This window comes from Canis lupus, chromosome 22 (assembly GCF_003254725.2).
Source record: "Canis lupus dingo isolate Sandy chromosome 22, ASM325472v2, whole genome shotgun sequence".
NCBI classification, from domain to species: domain Eukaryota; kingdom Metazoa; phylum Chordata; class Mammalia; order Carnivora; family Canidae; genus Canis; species Canis lupus.
The window spans coordinates 9,176,557-9,192,631 of record NC_064264.1 but is presented as its reverse complement, the minus strand read 5'-3'; the positions used below and the strand labels follow the sequence as shown (position 1 = coordinate 9,192,631).

General features: G+C 44.0%; 1 protein-coding gene and 1 long non-coding RNA gene across 2 annotated transcripts in view; one reads left to right on the top strand and one right to left on the bottom strand.

The window, feature by feature from the left end:
• NAA16 (N-alpha-acetyltransferase 16, NatA auxiliary subunit) overlaps window positions 1-1,779 on the top strand; it is a 99,153-nt gene extending 97,374 nt beyond the window's left edge. The window contains exon 22 of the mRNA XM_049099340.1: window positions 1,013-1,779. The gene's annotated coding sequence lies outside the window, so the exon portion shown is untranslated. The remainder of the gene's footprint in view (window positions 1-1,012) is intronic.
• Window positions 1,780-7,416: 5,637 nt separating this feature from the next.
• Window positions 7,417-15,779, bottom strand: LOC112678829 (uncharacterized). The gene is made up of 2 exons (XR_003147902.3): window positions 15,034-15,779; window positions 7,417-7,961 (listed from the first exon to the last, which is right to left on the bottom strand). It is a non-coding gene; the product is annotated as an uncharacterized LOC112678829 (long non-coding RNA).
• Between the last annotated feature and the right edge of the window lie 296 nt (window positions 15,780-16,075).

The window sequence follows — 16,075 nt, the reverse complement described above, 5'->3', positions numbered from 1 at the left end:
CTCTCTCTCTCTCTCTCTCTCTGTGTCATAAATAAATAAATAAATAAATAAATAAATAAATAAATAAATAAATCTATCTTAAAAAAAAAATCAGTGGAGGGACGCCTGGGTGGCTCAGTGGTTGAGTTGTCTACCTTTGGCTCAGGGCGTGATCCCAGGTCCAGAGATCAAGTCCTGCATCGGGCTCCCTGTGAGAAGCCTGTTTCTCCCTCTAAGTCTCTGCCTCTCTCTGTGTGTCTCTCATGAATAAATAAATAAAATAAATAAACCTTGTTATTCTTTAAAAAAAAAATTGGTGGAGTCTAAGTAAAGCAGGTGAGCCTTGTCCAATCAGTTGAAGGCCCAAAGAAGACAAAAGACTGACTTGCCCTGAGCAAGAAGGAATACTGCCATCCGACAGCCTTTGGACTCAAACTGCAATTCTTCCCTGGGTCTCTGGACCGTCAGCCTACTCCCTCACAGTTTGGACTCCCCAAGCCTCCAGGAACATGAGCCAACCCTTAAAAATAAATCTTGAGCTCTGTCTCTCTCTGTCTTTCTCTGTCTCTGTCTCTCTCTCTCTATATATAATATGCACATACTTTGTCAGTTATGTTTCTCTGGGGAACTCTAATACAGTGGTATATACATTTCATGAAATATTATTTGGCCATAAAAAGGATTGAAGGACTAATTCATTCTCCAACGTGGATGAACCTTGAAAGCATTATGTACGTGAAAAAAGCCAGTCACAAATTTTATGATTTCACCTATATGAAAAGTCAGAATAGGCAAATCCACAGAGGCATAAAGTAGATGAATGGTTCTTTAGGGCTGGGGAGCAGGTGTGTGTGGGGGGAATGGGGAGCTACTGCTAATGGACTTGGGCTTTCTTCTGTGGGGGATGAAAATGTTCTAAAATTAGATTATGGTGATGGTTGCACAACTCTGGACATATACTAAAAATATGGAATTGTACACGTTACACAGGTGAATTATATCTCAATACAGCTGTTTTTTTTTCCTTTAAAAGTGCAAGTAGTAAATGAGTGTAACAAAATTCATGAAGAGAGTACAAAAATGTCTGAAATTCTGGGAAACACTGAATTGGAGCCTGATGTTCCTCGGAGACTCTCGTGAACCTCTCTGGAGACACACTGTCTGTACTTGTTTCCTTTTTATTCCCTGTTGTGTTATTCATAGCCACAGAAAATCAATCCAATTTTGTCCTTGACTGGTAGCTGCATTACTCAACCTGATTAAAAATATAAGAGCAAAATATAGGTTGGCTTATGAAGTAAGAGGTAGAGACGCTGACAGATGCTCAAGAAGGAATCTAAAATATACATTGGACCACTGCCTGGAAGAAGGATGGAAATTTATTACATGAGGGAGGTTTATGTGATACTTCATGTTCTGAGTATTTCCATCCATGAACACAGAGCTGACCTGCCTCTCAACCTAAGTGGAGACGGAGGTGGTGGGGCCTGGCTGCACACCCAGCATCCTCCATTGCCTCTGAAAATCAGTGTGCCTCAGAGATTTTTTTGGAGAATTGGTGCCAATATATTTCCAAGTGACCACAGTCCATTCCCTCAATAAAAAAAATATTTTTTAAAGAATGGATTAAGCATAAAAATCAGTTCACTAGGGTTCTACATATAAAAACCACTTTCATATTAAATAAAAACCTTCCAGGCAGCCTGGGTGGCTCAGCAGTTCAGCACTGCCTTCAGCCCAGGATGTGATTCTGGAGACCTGGGATCGAGTTCTGTGTCGGGCTCCCTGCATGGGACCTGCTTCTCTCTCTGCCTGTGTCTCTGCCTCTCTCTGTGTGTCTCATGAATAAACAAATAAAATTTAAAAAATAAAATAAAAACCTTCCTTAGGTAGTCAAGCTTTTTTAAGGTACCACCCCCTTCTCTGAAACCTAGTGATCATATACTAGCCAACCCCTTGTGGTCCTTGGTGAGGGACAGCAAGAGTTGTGTCCCCACCTCATGGACCACAGTGGATTCCACCAAGAGTAGCTATCTGACCCCCACTGGACCATCAGACCCTCTTTCCTGGAAGTTTGGGATTCGGATACAGAGCTTAGTTCATATGCTTCCAAAAAGAATTCTACAGTGACTTGTGAAAGTTTTCATTGTACATAAATGGAATTGCAAAGGATGTTATTTCCCGGGTTTTACAAATTCTTACATTTTAAAATAAAACAACCACATCACTCTTGTCCCCTTATGCAGTGAAATCTAAATTCATCCATTAAAAAAAAAAAAAAGGAACAAGTACTTTATTAACAGCAGGACATTATACATCATTCTTTTTTTTCCCTCCTTAAACCTATGTTTACATTCAAAATTCAATATTTTGTGTTGATCACAGTATCTTAATTCTTCAGAACAAAAAAACTTACATAAATTGAAATTAGAACCTTAAAAACCTGCAGTAACCATAGGCTCTGTGTTAAAAAACAAGTAAATATGTTACATATTTTTAAAAGTATTCAACGTAAAGTAAAATATTATTGGCCTTTTAAACTCTTGGAGCAAAAATAAAAAAATAAAAAATAAAAATAAACTCTTGGTGCATGTATTCAAAGATAAATACTTCATATTGATGAATATCACATATTCCTACTTATCCCATTTTTTTTTACTTATCCCATTTTTAAAATCATATCTTTTACTATATGTCCCTGTAATCAATCTATATAATGATTGACTTTGTCCTAATAAATGTGCAAAGGAGACTGGAAGTGATTTGCATGCTAATGACACTCTATTCTTTGACATTCTTCTCAGCTTTATGCCCCAAATCCCTTAGTGATCTTCCATCAAATATTATTTTAATGATCTTTCAGTGGGTAACTCTAGTAGCAACTTCTTTAGTCTCAATGTAAGCAATAAAGTGAACACTTAGGATTTGCCTAGTGGCAGATGCTATCAGTGCCCCACCTCCTTCTCTGAGGCACTAGGCATTTTAGGATGCAAAGAAGGTGTCCTATTCCAAATATATATATGACTGTTCCTGAGAGCTTTCCCTTTGCCTGAGTGTGAGGGAGACAAGTGTCAAGGAGTTCATGCCCCTGGGGACAGCCTTCAGTCAATGATAAGAGATTCTGAGCTCCCTTGATTTGCAGGTGGGATGGTCCTGAGGTGTGTTCTATACAACCTTAAGGTTCCCTATGGAAGTGAATGCTACTAGTTTTTCAGTGGTAATTTGCTAACCCTGACCCTAACCCTAACCCTATATTGGGTTCCTTCTCTTCCCTAACACTTTTCCCTCTCCTGTTGGTGCTTCCCTCATAATGCATTTGCATTCAACTCTCGATCTCGGCAATGCCTCTGGGGTAACCCAGCTCAGTGGGTTGAATTGTGGCCCCCAGAAAGATATCTCCAAGTCCCAAACCCCCCAGAACCTGTGATTATGATCTATTTGGAAAAAGAGTCTTTGCAAAAGTGATTAAGTTAAAAATCTCAAGATGAGATCATCCTGGATTACCCAGAGGAGGGTCCCTAAATCCAAAGACAAACACCCTTCTGAGAGAAAAAAAAAGGCCCAGAGTCAGAAAAGGTCCTGGGAGGACAGAGGCAGAGATAGGAATGATAAAGTCATGAGCTGATGAATGCCTCCTGGAGCCACCAAAAGCTGGAAGAGGCAAGGAAGGATTTCCCCCCACAGTCTTTGGAGGGAGTGTGTTTGGCTGACACCTTGATTTTGGACTTCTGGTTTCTAGAACTGTGAGCAAATAAAGTCCTGTTGTTGTAAGCCACCAAATTTGTGGTAATATTTGTTGTGGCAGTCACAGGAAACCAAGTTCTGGGGACGGATGGTGGTGAAGGCTGCACAACAATGTGAATGCACTTAATGCCGCTGAATTAATTGTACACGTGAAAATGGTTAAGAAGGTAAATTTTACATCATGTGTATTTTACTGCCACCACCACCACAACAACAAAAGAAATAAAGAAAAAATAAGGGAAGCTAGAGATTAGATTGGATTTAGTCAGTGCTCAAGGGATCCCATGGGTTGGGAGGGAGCATAGGAGGCGTTTAGACATGTGATATGGGGTGGGGGCTGGGGGCCAGAGGGGTTGGATTTCTTGTCTTATCTCACAGTCCCCAGCTGGATCCCTCCCATGGGCTTAGAAGAACAAACCAGAAGGCATCCTCCCATACAAAACCAACCAACCAACCAAACATGGCATGATTTTTTCTGGAATATAGCAAGCATTTGCATCCTCTAGACTTGGAAAGCTCTAGCAAAACTCTTTCTCCTCTGGCTCTCTGTTTCCAGATGTGATGACTGCTATCAGCGAAAGGAGGCGGAGTTGGCTAGGCACAGCCTTTACACCACTGAGAGTTCTTGAATTTTCTCCGTTTGGGCTTCCTTTGAGCATCTTTGATACTCAAAGCAATAGTTTAATGATATGTATTAACTTTTTCACCTGAAAAATCTGCTTTTACACATCCTCTCATGGATCCTCATAGGAGTGTGTGGATCTAGGGCTGCATGCACCTGCCCTAGAAGCTGAACAACTTCATCTAGGCATTCTGCGTGCTATGTGAGCAGCTGCCACTGGATTGTTGGTGCCAGTTAGGCCCTTACTCATAGTTGCTCCTAGAAGCTCACAGTCTCAGAGAGGAGACACATACAGTGTTAGCTGGGATTTTCCCAGGTTTGAGTGCTGAGAAAATTAATCTAATGATCTTAAGCTAAAATTCAATATATATGGTTCTTTTAATTGGGAATTTCAGGGATGTGGGTATCAGGCACCTCTGGATTCAGGCTTCAAGTATTTCTTTTCTTTTGTTTTTTTTTTTTTAAGATTTTTATGTATTTATTAATGAGAGACACACCCACACAGAGAGAGGCAGAGACAAAGGCAGAGGGAGAAGCAGGCGCCCAGGACCCGGGGATCACAACCTGAGCCCAAGGCAGACACGCTCAACCACTGAGCCCCCCAGGGGTCCCCAAGGCTTCAAGTATTTCATCAGAATTGGGTCTCTTTTGGGATATCTGGGTGGCTCTGTGGTTGAGCATCTGCCTTTGGCTCAGGGCATGATCCTGGGGTCCCCGAATTGAGTCCTGTATCAGGCTCCCTGCATGGAGCCTGCTTCTCCCTCTGCCTGTGTCTCTGCCTCTCTCTCTGTGTGTCTCTCATGAATAATAAATAAAATCTTAAAAAAAAAAGAATTGGGTCTCTTTCTACCCCACAACACTGGTCTCCAGTGGGTTCTTAGATTTTCCTATGGAGCCAAAGTTCTAGGTATCTGTGATATTAGTACCAGTAATTTGAGAGAGAGATGAATTCTTTCTCTTCCAGGGTCCCATCAAGCCTCTGGGTGGCCAGGCTGCATCTGGTGCCTCCCCTGTGTGTGGGAGAGGTGGGGGCCATATAAGTGATAGCCCCAGTAGGTGGAGAAAGGAGTTTCTGAGAAGAAAAGAACCTGGCCAGAACAAAAGTAGTAGATGTCTGCTGCAGATATGTATACAAATAATTGCAGGTCAGCACGATGAATACTATAGTATAGGAAACACAAGCAAGGTCCAGTGGGGACATAGAAGGGGTTATCAACTCTACTGGATGTGCTCTAGGTAACGCCAAATAAACCCCATAGAAGGTATCGCACATGATGCATTTTTTTCAAAATTAAAATAGAAATACATTAATTATATTCAACATTGTTTCTCTACAGCTCCATGGCTATTACTGCCTTTCTTGTTCATTTTTCATTCCTAGATCCAAGCACAGTCCTTGCATGTTTTAGTAACTCAACAAATATTTGTTGAATTGGAGTTTTAGAACAACCATAAGATAATCTCTTGTTTAGATGAAGATTATTATTTAAAGATTTTATTTATTGATTCATGAGAGACACAGAGAGGCAGAGACACAGGCAGAGGGGGAAAAAGGCTCCCTGCAGGGAGCCCAATGGGGGCCTTGATCCGGACCAAGCCCTGACCTGAAAGTAGATGCTCAACCACTGAGCCACCCAGGCGTCCCTAGATGAAGATTTAAAGAATTCGAAGCACAAAAAAAATCATGCTGAAATTTACATTCCACTTTTTGGGATGCCTTAACTTTTACCCAGAGACTCCATTTTGAAATAACATCAGAAGTCAGTTCTATTTTTAAAGTGTTTTTTTTTTTTTTTTTTTGTCACAAACATCTGATAGCCTTGGGACGCCTGGGTGGCTCAGTGGTTGAGTGCTTGCCTTCAGCCCAGGATCCTGTAGTCCTTGGATGGAGTCCCACATTGGGCTCCCTGCATGAAGCCTGCTTCTCCCTCTGCCTTTGTCTCTGCCTCTCTCTCTGTGTCTCTCATGAATAAATAAATAAAATCTTTAAAAAAAAAAATACATCTGACAGCCTTGATTTGATAAGCTCTCAGGGTTCTTGCCCCATGATCAAATAAAGCATTATATGAGAACACTATGCAAACGTTGTAAAATCATGGAAAAATTTAAGCTGCTTTGATTAAAAGTTTGGAAACTCAGGTCTTTAACTTATTCTTGTGATATAAGGGCAGTTCATAAAGAATCTAGAGTGTTCTTAGTCAGCTTGTTTCTCTATCCAGCGCCTCCCTGGAGAATTTATATATATTTTTTTCCCACTCTGGTCCAAACAGGCCCGAAAGCACATAGAATTCAAGTAGACTGCGTATTTATTAACTAATGGCTAATCAGGAACTGGTGAAAAAATTATTAGGGTGAGGATTTTTGACTTATTAATATTTGTTACTTAGCCCAAATAGCTTTTGATCTTTGTTTTTAAGCACTGTTACTTCATACCTTAGCTCACTTCATAAAGGGTCTGTGTGGATTTTCTCCTCCGACTGTATTTTCAATGGACCTCAGGCACTGGGTTGGACTCATCACCCTTGGTTTACCTCCCACTCATCTCTGGTCCATGCCTGGCTTGGGTGTTTATTTGTTGATAAATTAATGGACACTCATGAACTCATTATCCAATTAGAGAAGGAACACACTGACCATAACTTCCATCTTTCATGTGCTCCTGCCCTGGCCCATTTACCACCCCCACCCCGGGACTCCTCCCACTACATAGAGCCACAATTCAAAATTTTGTACTTTTATTCATTCTTTATCTAAAATATTTTTTATTGGAGCATGTGGGTGGCTCCACCGGTTAAGTGTCTGCCTTTGGTTCAGGTCATGATCTCAGGGTCCTGGGATAGAGCCCCACTGCTCAGTCGGGGGAGCCTGCTTCTCTCTTTCCCTCTGCCTCCCCACCGCCTGTACTCCTTCTCTCATGCTCTCTCAAATAAATAAATAAACTCTTAAAAAAAAATAATAATCAATTGCTCCTCACAATCTCAGGCCAGCTCTTTCTGCCCATGGGTCCTGTCTGGGTGCTATAATAAAAATAAATAAAATAAAATATTTTTAATCACACATACATGCATGCAAACCACATAATGATTAGTTTTAATTGTTTATGACTTTTATAGAAAAGATGTTATGCCCTATATAATCTTCCAGGACGTTGTTCCCATTTAGTTTTCTATTACTAAGAGTCATCCGTATTGTTGTGGCTGCTGTGATTCATTCATCTTCACCACTATGTAGTATTTCACTGGGTGACTACACTGGCATATATTTATCTGGCCTCCAGGACACTGGAGTTCATTCACATTTCTTGCTGTGATACAGAGAGCTGCAGTGGAGATCTTCATATGCGTGGTTCTCTCTCCTGGTGCATACCTGGAGTTTTCCTCAGTTTATACCCAGGAATGGAATGTGGGTTGGTGGTAGGGTGGGTGAAAGTTCACCTTCTCAAGACAATGCCAGACTGTTTTCCAAAGTAGTCGTAGCAACCTATGCTCTCCCCGGCAATGTGTTAAGATATCCTATTGATTGGTCTTCTTCAGAACTTGGTATTGCCAGATGTCTTAATTTTTGCGAATCGGATGGATGTAAATTGGTATCTCTTTATGGTCTTGATTTGCATTTCCTGGATTATTTATGAAGAATTTAATGAATGGAACAGGAAAAAATGATTATCCATATGAAAAGTAAATCAGATTCCCATCTGACATCAGACATGCAAATCAATTCCAGATGGATTAAGGATTCAACTGTCAAAAGCAAAACTTAAAAATGTTTAGAAGAAAACATGGTTAAATAACTTTAGGTCTTGAGGGTAGGGGAGGATTTCTTAAACAGTTGACACCAAAAAAGCTCACTACAAAATAGAAGTGTGAATCTGACAATAATAAAATTAACCTGTATTCAACAAAAGACCTGTTAAAGAAGGTGGAAAGATGAACTATAAACTGAGGGAAGATGTGTCACATACAATGAAGAATCTGGATCAAAAATATTTTAAGAATTCCTACAAACCTGTGAGGAAAGGACACCACAATAGCAAAATAGGCAAATGACACATATTTCATGAAAGAGGAAACACAAAAGGCCGATTTTCGTATGGCAAATTCAATTTCCTTAATTTTGAAAAGCATCTTTTGAATAAAAATAGGAGAGTTTAAAAGCTCCTATGGTCTTCTTCCAGGCTAAGAAAAAAACCCCAAACATCTAGAAAAACACAATGCAAACTTAAATGTTCCTCTAATATTCCAGGAAAAGCAACTAAAACTAAAGGAAAAAATATTTACTAATGTATTTTAAGTTCGCTCTCTGATTTTGGTTATTCCTGTTGCCTTACACATCAATGGCACTCAATAACAGTTAATTAATTGATTGATTCACTGTGCCTGATTTTCTGTAAGTGTAACTTTGATTTCTTTCAGACTTGGAACAGATGGGCACATAGTTTTGAGACATTAATAAACATCATAAAACATGATCTTCTTTCTCTGAACTCTGTGCCCTGCTCGCTATAAGAATAAAGCATCCACTTGAAGGAAGAAATCAGATTTAATCTAAAAGGCATGGTATTGCTATGCAGAGCCCAGACCCTGTGGTTGACAACAAAGTGCTTAGTCGGCATTCAGAGCACAAAAGAGGATGGGAATGCCCCCAGGCCCCCTGCACAGCCGGTCCTTGAAATCAAACAAATGTGCTTTTATAAAACAGGCCCTACATTGTAAGGTGCCCTCACAGAGCACCAGTGTAAGAAAGGTGGCATTTCAGAAAGTAGGTGCTTCTTTTGTATCAGATTGTTAACATGTGAGCTCACAGTATTTTTTTTTTTTACAACTTTTTTTTTTTTAGTTAAGAAAACAGCTCAGAATGTTAACATTTCTGAAGGCTGGTCAGTAGGAGAGTATCTAAAGGAATTTGACTGATGCGCTAATATTGCCTTGCATTTTTTGCAGCCATGCCCTAGGTAGTGTAATCTTTGTGTTGATTGATTGGTTGGAAATTACACACTAAAGAGACTTAGAATTGTGTATTTTCTTTGACCCAGCAATTTATAAATTTATTCTATGAGTAAATCTATGAATGTATTCTAAGGAAACAATCATGAATGAGCCTAAATATATCGCTACTAAAATATTCAACCAAGTATTGTCTATAAAAGTGAAAACAATCTAAATGTGCAAAGTGGGGAATGGATCAATTGTAATCTATGCCTATACCCGTGAAAATGATGAGGAGAATCTTTGAAGACATGGAACCTGATCTTATGGTCACAGGTTATTAAGCAGTATATAAGGTAGGATTCTATTTAAAGCACATACAGCAATGTATGCCTAAAGAACACAGACTGGAGAGATACGCACCACGCAGGAGAAGTGAAAAGAAAGTACAAATGAAGAAAAGGCCCCAGGACAGCTGCGGAGCACAGAGAGATTAGCAGAGATAGAAAGATTAGGAGTGGGCACCTGGGTGGCTCAGTTGGTTAAACATCTGCCTTGGGCTCCCAGTCATGATCCTGGGGTCCTGGGATCGAGCCCCATATCTGGCTCCCTGCTCACCAGGGAGTCTGCTTCTCCCTCCTAGGCTCACACTCTCTCTTGCTCTCTCTCAAATAAATAAATACAATCTTAAAAAAAGAAAAGATTAGGAGTAAAAAGACAAACATAGAAACAAATAAAAAAAAACTTGGGAAAATACCGGTTTGAAGGAATTTTAAAAAATACGCTTGAGTCAACTCTCAAAATATAAGAAAACCAGTGGAGACTGTATCTAGTTGCAGCTGCAACAGATTGCCACAAACTTAGCTGCTGAAGTCCATAGAAATTTATGATCTTACAGGTTACAAGTCCAATAGTTTTTCTCTGTGAGCCAAAGTCAAGGTGTTGGCGGAGCTGTGTTCCCTTGTGGAGGCTCTAGGGGATTTTCTTTCCTTGCCTTTTTCTGCTTCTAGAGACCACTCACACCCCTGGCTTGTTGTCTCTCCCTCCATCTCCAAAGGCAGCACTGTTGGACTTCACACCATTCTTCCTTGGTCACATCTCCCTCTGACCACAGCCAGGAAGGGTTCTCTGCTTTTAAGGACCCCAGTGATCCAGAGTTATCTCTCCCTCTCAAGGTCCTCAACCTTCATCCCATGATGGTCATTTTGCCACATGATTATGGGGATTTGGACCCGGGCACCTTTGAGGGGCTGTCATTCTGCCGACAGCAGGAGCCTTGCAAGCATAATATTTCTAAGATTCATCTAGAAATTGTTCTGTGTGTGTCAATAGTTTGTTCTTCCTATTGCTGAGCAGTATTCTGTTGTAGGAATACATCACAGAATTGTACGTCTATTCTTCTGTTGATGGATGTTTCGGTTATTACCAGTGTTGGGCTACTATGAATAAAAACGCATTTTTACATTATTTTTTATTTCTCTTGGGTAAAGATGTTGGAGAATTGCTAGATTGCAGGGTAATCCCATGTTTGACTCTTCACGTGTTTACTGGTCATTCATAGACCTTATTTTTGTCAGGTGTGTGTTCAAGTGTTTAGCCCATGTTTCCTTTGTAGATGGTTTTTCTATGTTCTTTTAAAAAAATTTATTTATTTATTAATGAGAGAGACACACACACACACACACACAGAGAGAGAGAGAGAGGCAGAGACACAGGCAGAGGGAGAAGCAGGCCCCATGCAGGGAGCCTGATGCGGGTCTCAATCCTGGGACTCCAGGATCATGCCCTGGACCAAAGGCAGACGCCCAACCACTGAACCACCCAGGAATCCCGGTTTTTCTATGTTCTAAAAACAAATCCTTTGTCAGATGTATGTATTGCAGCACTTTCTTTCAGTCTGTGGCTTGTCTTTTTCTTTTTGTAATGGTCTCTCTGATGAACCAAAGTCTTAAATTTTGATGAAGTCTGATTTCTCAATTTAGAATGCAGCGTGAGAAAAGGTTGGCCAAGGAGAGACCTGTTGGGAGGTCAGAGTGTAATTTCACAGAGGAGGATTCAACAGGGCCCTGAGGAGATGTGGTGAGGTGGTTAGGGGGTTAGGTGGATATTCAGGATAAGTTTCAAGGAGAGAGTGGTTGGTGGTGTGAATGCGGAAGAGATGCCAATTTAGATCGAGAACTGGTCTTTAAAAATGTAAGAAGTTGCCCTGTTTCTTTTTCTAAAGATTTTTTAAGGGCACCTGGGTGGCTCAAGGGTTGAGCGTCTGCCTTCGGCTCAGGTCGTGATCCTGGGATCCGGGATCGAGTCCCACAACAGGCTCCTGAGAAGAGCCTGCATCTCTCTCTGCCTATGTCTCTGCTTCTCTCTCTCCGTGTGTTTCTCATGAATAAATAAATAATTCTTTAAAAAAAAAATAAAGATTTTTTTTAAAAGTTTATTTGGGAGAGAGAGAGAGTGTGAGAGAAAGAGAGAGGGAGCACGAGCCGTCAGTGAGGGGCAGAGGGAGAGGGAGAAGCAGGTTCTCTGAGCAGGAGGGCCTGATGTGGGCCTGGATCCCAGAACCCCAGGATCATGTCCTGACCCGAAGGCCGCAGCTTAACTGACTGAGCCACCCAGGTGCCCCAGAAGGTGCCCTGTTTCAAAATCATAAGCAGCCTTAAGTCTTTTTTTCTGGAAGGAAACCTGTGTGACCAAATGACCTTCTGGGACCAGAAATGTGTGTAAATCCCAGCGTGAGGCTGTATGGTTAATTTAGGTTCAGGTCTGGTTAATTTAGGTTCATGGCTCCCCACCCCTCCTCAGTAAGGGACAAGGTCATATTTGAACAGCGAGGTCACTTAACATCTTTGTCAATATGACCATGTGGCTGGGACCACAGGAGGCCCTGGGCTAGAAAATGGAACAAGTCAGAAGGCCCTGTGGACCACAGGTTTAACCTCTGCCCTATGTCTGGTTCTACAGCAGTGGACTCCTGTAAGCCATAGAGATAGGTGAGGGCGCGTTAACTGAAGCATCGTTTGTTGACAGAGGAGAACTGAAAACAAATCCCCATCAACTGAAGAGTGGATAAATAAACCGTTCTGTAGTCATTAAATGGAATTCGATTTGGCAGATTCAGTGAATAAACTAGATCTGTGTGTATCAACATATGTAAAGACAATGTTGAGCGAAAACAAAGCATGTTGCAGCATTAAAGTAGTTATGCAAATTTTAAAACTATATAAAGCCTTACCATACATTTTTTTTTTACGTAAACATATCAATATAATTTCAGTACAAAAACATGGCGTGGGAGGGTACTTAGCAAATTCCTGGTAGTTGGTTGTCTCTGGGGAGGGAGGGGGATAGGGCTGGGAAGGACAACCAAGGGGGATATATATATATTTTTAAGATTTATTTATTTATTCATGATAGACATAGAGAGAGAGAGAGAGGCAGAGACACAGGCAGAGGGAGAAGCAGGCTCCATGCCAGGAGCCCAACGCGGGACTCGATCCCAGGACTTCAGGATCGCGCCCTGGGCCAAAGGCAGGCGCTAAACCACTGAGCCACCCAGGGATCCCAACCAAGGGGGATACTGACCTTGTCTGCATTGTTCTATTTCTCTTATTCAAAGTATTTGAGGGGCACCTGGATGGCTCAGTTATTTAAGCCGCTGCCTTGGGCTCAGGTCATGATCCCGGGGTCCTGGGGTTGAGCCTCACTTAGGGCTCTCTGCTCAGCAGGGGAGTCTGCGTCTCCCTCTCCCTCGGTGTGCTCTCTCTCCCTCAAGGAAATAAATAAAATATTTAAAAATAAATACATAAGAGCACTCGAAGTGTAGGGGAAAAGTAGTCAATTTAATTACTTAATTAGGAAAATGTAAATTAAAGCCACAGGAAAAGGAAGGAGGAGGAGGAGGAGGGAGGTGGGAGGGGAGGTGGAGAGGTGGAAAGGAGAAGAAGAAGAATTGCAGTTAGGTGCCAGACACCGTCACCAGAATGGCTAAAATTAACACGTCTAACAAGATCATATTTTGACACAATATGGAGAAACTGGAATTCTTACACATGGCAGGGAGTGTAGATTCATTCAACCGCTGTTGGTCTGAAAACTGTTTGGCAGTATCTTTGAAAGCTAAGCATATGCCCATGCTGTGATTCTGAAATGCCACTCCTGGGTATAAACTCAAGAGAAGTGAGTGTGTGCCCCAAAAGAAATACACCCCAGCTGTTCATAGCAGCTTTGTTTATGTTAGCCGATGACTAGAGATCATCCAATTTGGTTATGCTCCTCCTCGATGCATATCCTAGAGACTCTATCATGTACACCAAAGAGACAGGCCCAAGGATCCTCATTGCAAAGCCACTTACAGTAGCAACAGCGACAAACAACAGCAAAATAACAACCCAAATGTCCACCAGCCGGAGGACGGCTTAATACCGCAACAATATAGATGAATCTCGAAGGCATTATGCTAAACAAAAGAAGCCAAATGTGCAAGAACACACATAGTGTGATTTAAAGGAGTTTTCAAAGTAGGCAGAATTCCTGGTGACCGAATTCAGAATAGGGGTTACTCATCGGGTGTTATTTTTTTTTTTTTTAAGATTTCTAAAAAAAATTTATTCATGAGAGAGAGAGAGAGAGAGAGAGAGAGAGAGAGAGAGAGGCAGAGACATAGAGGGAGAAGCAGGCTCCATGCAGGGAGTCTGATGCAGGACTCGAACCCGGGACTCTGGGATCACGCCCGGCAGAAGGCGGCGCTAAATGGCTACCCAGGCTGCCCCTCAGGGGGTGTTCTTGACTAGAAAATGGCGTAGGCACCCTTTGGGGGATGAAGACAAAATACCACATCTCGATCTGGTTGGCAATCACACAGATGGATGCACAGGTAAATATTTATCAAAGGGCACACTCAAGATCGGTGTACTTTATCGTATGCTTTGTCTCAAAAAATACCCAAGGCAAAAATAACAATATGGTAACGTGTTAATTCTCACTGTGGATACAGAGTACTATTACCTAATTCCCTATATTTTCCTGTATATTAAAATTTAAAATTAGGAGAGAGAGTGAGTGTGTGTGCAGCAGTGACACTGTTTCATAGCCAAAGTGACAGTCGTCCTAGAGGGGCCTTCTGCCCAGCCACCTCCCCGATGCTTGGATGAGTTCCCTTACAAATGGGGTACAGATGACAACAACTAACTAACCTCATTGTCACGCGCTCAGGACATGGCTGCTAAAAAGTGGGGCGTTTTGTAGGCTCTTCTAAAGATCGCTTTGGCTGATTCTTTCACTGACAGGGACTCCCAGCCATCATGCGTGACCTGGGCTGGGGTGTCCACCACCCTGCACCCCAGCCCCCCGCTCCGAAAGCAGAACTGCATTGGGAAAGCAGCTCCTTGGCCTCAGCTTCCAGATTGGTTGCTGCTGGGTCAAGCCCAGGGCATCACCACTGGCTGCTGTGGCAAGTCCAAGAGCATGAGGAAGGAAAGGAGAAGGAAAAAAAAAAAAAAAATTTAAAAGGGAGATGGGAAAAAAGACAAAGAGAGGGAAAATGAAGGATGCATAGACGTAGCCCTGTGGCTTCAGGGAGCTGCCCTGGGTGACGTGCTTCCTTACTTGGAGCCTCTCCCGTGTTGCCTCAGTCCTTCACCTTACAGGTGGGGGAGGAAGGGTGTGTGTGGTGAAGCCCAAAGTGGCTCCCAAACCAGACAGACCTGCCTTTCCTTCGCTACCTGACTGGCACCTACTTCATCTCCGGTGCCTCAGTTTCCTCACCTGTGCAACTAGCAGTGATTCCACCTCTCAGTATCGCTGTGGGGCTGGAAGTGGTGCGTGCCACGACGTGACCCAGGAGGCTCTCGACGACCAGGGTTAAGATGCCTCTCTCCCCTCCGAGGCCAGTTTTGTGGCTCAGAGACCCTGGCAACCTCGTCCCATAGAACTTTCTCCGCGGTGGCAGACGTGTGTGTCCGGTGAGCTTGAGGGGCTTGAGCTTTTCAGTGCATTTTAGTCGTTTTGCATTTGCATAGTCACCTGCGGCTAGTGGCTGGGCCCGGGCCGGCACGGGGAGCTCTGCAAGGCTGGGACTGGTCCCCCGCAGGTGGCCCGTCCCTACGGACGCCGAAAGGCGCCGGGTTTGCGCCGCATCTACGCAGTCGTTTCTTGCCCCGACAATAAAGTTCCTCCTGAATAGAGTCGGGGCTGGCGTGAAAGCCCGGGCCTGGGTCACACTCGGGCGCCGGGATGGGGGCGGTTAGGGCCTGCAGCCGCGTGGCCTCCACCTCTGTGTCCCTCTCGCCCCCACCCCCTGCGCCCCGTTGCCCACCATCCCCCACCCCGCCTGGGCCTGCGGGGGCTCCCCGTCCCTCGCAGCCAACCAGAGCTCGGCCCTTCCACTTCCCGGCTGCAGGGGGTGCAGGGCGCGCGGCAGGAAGCGGGGAGCTGCACGGCGTCCGCAGCCCTCCGGGGCCCGGGGCGACGCGGCCGCTTCAGCGAGTCGGGGCGTCGGGGCGTCGGGGCGCGCGGGCCAAGCGCAGGGCGAGTCCTGGGGCTGCGGCCCGGGCTCCCGCGAGGCCCCGTCGCCGGCTTCGGGGCGGGCGCGTGGCGAGGGCGGTGGCCGGAGGGGGGCGCTGGGGGGGGGCGGGGGGGCGGGCGGGGCGTCCCCGGGGCGCGGCTGGGACTCTCTCGCCCGCCCCGCCTCGCCCCGCCTCCGCCCGCGGCTATAAGACGGCGGGGCCCGGGGGTGGCGGCGGCCGAGCGGGCGGGGAGCGGGAGCGAGAGCGGAGAGCGGGAGCGGGCGGGGAGCGGGCGGGGAGCG